Here is a 2,500-nt window from a genome sequence, read left to right as displayed (position 1 = left end):
GGGGCCCTCGCCCGGCCCGCGGAGTCCGATTGAACACCCCCCAGGTCGGGCGGGCTCGCTCTGTTGAGCGCACGGAGGTTGACATAGAAAATATTGCAACACGCGGAGCTCCAGGCGGGGGGGGCCCTCGCCCGGCCCGCGGAGTCCGATTGAACACCCCCCAGGTCGGGCGGGCTCGCTCTGTTGAGCGCACGGAGGTTGAGATAGAAAATATTGCAACACGCGGAGCTCCAGGCGGGGGGGGCCCTCGCCCGGCCCGCGGAGTCCGATTGAACACCCCCCAGGTCGGGCGGGCTCGCTCTGTTGAGCGCACGGAGGTTGACATAGAAAATATTGCAACACGCGGAGCTCCAGGCGGGGGGGGCCCTCGCCCGGCCCGCGGAGTCCGATTGAACACCCCCCAGGTCGGGCGGGCTCGCTCTGTTGAGCGCACGGAGGTTGAGATAGAAAATATTGCAACACGCGGAGCTCCAGGCGGGGGGGGCCCTCGCCCGGCCCGCGGAGTCCGATTGAACACCCCCCAGGTCGGGCGGGCTCGCTCTGTTGAGCGCACGGAGGTTGACATAGAAAATATTGCAACACGCGGAGCTCCAGGCGGGGGGGGCCCTCGCCCGGCCCGCGGAGTCCGATTGAACACCCCCCAGGTCGGGCGGGCTCGCTCTGTTGAGCGCACGGAGGTTGAGATAGAAAATATTGCAACACGCGGTGCTCCAGGCGGGGGGGGCCCTCGCCCGGCCCGCGGAGTCCGATTGAACACCCCCCAGGTCGGGCAGGCTCGCTCTGTTGAGCGCATGGAGGTTGACATAGAAAATAATCCAACACGCGGAGCTCCAGGCGGGGGGGCCCTCGCCCGGCCCGCGGAGTCCGATTGAACACCCCCCAGGTCGGGCAGGCTCGCTCTGTTGAGCGCATGGAGGTTGACATAGAAAATAATCCAACACGTGGAGCTCCAGGCGGGGGGGCCCTCGCCCGGCCCGCGGAGTCCGATTGAACACCCCCCAGGTCGGGCAGGCTCGCTCTGTTGAGCGCATGGAGGTTGACATAGAAAATAATCCAACACGTGGAGCTCCAGGCGGGGGGGCCCTCGCCCGGCCCGCGGAGTCCGATTGAACACCCCCCAGGTCGGGCAGGCTCGCTCTGTTGAGCGCATGGAGGTTGACATAGAAAATAATCCAACACGTGGAGCTCCAGGCGGGGGGGCCCTCGCCCGGCCCGCGGAGTCCGATTGAACACCCCCCAGGTCGGGCAGGCTCGCTCTGTTGAGCGCATGGAGGTTGACATAGAAAATAATCCAACACGTGGAGCTCCAGGCGGGGGGGCCCTCTCCCCCCCCGGTGAGTCCGCTCACAGTGCCCCTATGTCGGGCAGGCTCATTGCAATGTGCGCATGGAGGTTGACTTAGAAAATATTTGAGAGTGACATGAGCTCCAGGCAGACACCGACTCATCGCCCGTGGGGTGTCCGACGAGCCCTCACCAATCTTGGATTAATGTTTGGCGAGGCTCCCCTGATCAGCTCTGGAGGTGGCAAGTTCTGAAAAAGTGGTTTCTGAAAATGTGCCCCTTGTATTTTGTGAAACCAGGGGTAACCTAGCGAGTAGGCAAACTCATCCCCTGACTGGGGGGATCAACTTTTACCTACTACAGCGCCCCTAATGGCCAAAAGTGGTACTGCTCCCCCTGGTAGCCTAACCCATTGAAATGAATGGGAAAAATTAATTTAGGCTACCAGGGCTTTGGGCTACCAGGGCTTTGGGCTACCAGGGCTTTGGGCTACCAGGGCTTTTTGCTACCAGGGCTGTGGGCTACCAGGGCTTTGGGCTACCAGGGCTGAGGGCTACCAGGGCTATTATAGGCGGCCACCACTGCACTAGTGGCAGCCCGGGGAAGGTGCCTGTTGCTCGGATATGCTTTTACGCACGTCGGCCTCTGCGCCCTGGAGCTTTTTTATGCTACCAGGGCTATTATAGGCGGCCACCACTGCACTAGTGGCAGCCCGGGGAAGGTGCCTGTTGCTCGGATATGCTTTTACGCACGTCGGCCTCTGCGCCCTGGAGCTTTTTTATGCTACCAGGGCTATTATAGGCGGCCACCACTGCACTAGTGGCAGCCCGGGGAAGGTGCCTGTTGCTCGGATATGCTTTTACGCACGTCGGCCTCTGCGCCCTGGAGCTTTTTTATGCTACCAGGGCTATTATAGGCGGCCACCACTGCACTAGTGGCAGCCCGGGGAAGGTGCCTGTTGCTCGGATATGCTTTTACGCACGTCGGCCTCTGCGCCCTGGAGCTTTTTTATGCTACCAGGGCTATTATAGGCGGCCACCACTGCACTAGTGGCAGCCCGGGGAAGGTGCCTGTTGCTCGGATATGCTTTTACGCACGTCGGCCTCTGCGCCCTGGAGCTTTTTTATGCTACCAGGGCTATTATAGGCGGCCACCACTGCACTAGTGGCAGCCCGGGGAAGGTGCCTGTTGCTCGGATATGCTTTTACGCACGTCGG

Source organism: Filicampus tigris, unplaced genomic scaffold, assembly GCF_054856515.1.
Source record: "Filicampus tigris isolate MCC_2025a unplaced genomic scaffold, RoL_Ftig_1.0 HiC_scaffold_35, whole genome shotgun sequence".
In the NCBI taxonomy this organism is placed as follows: Eukaryota; Metazoa; Chordata; class Actinopteri; order Syngnathiformes; family Syngnathidae; genus Filicampus; species Filicampus tigris.
Note: the sequence above shows the minus strand (reverse complement) of the source record.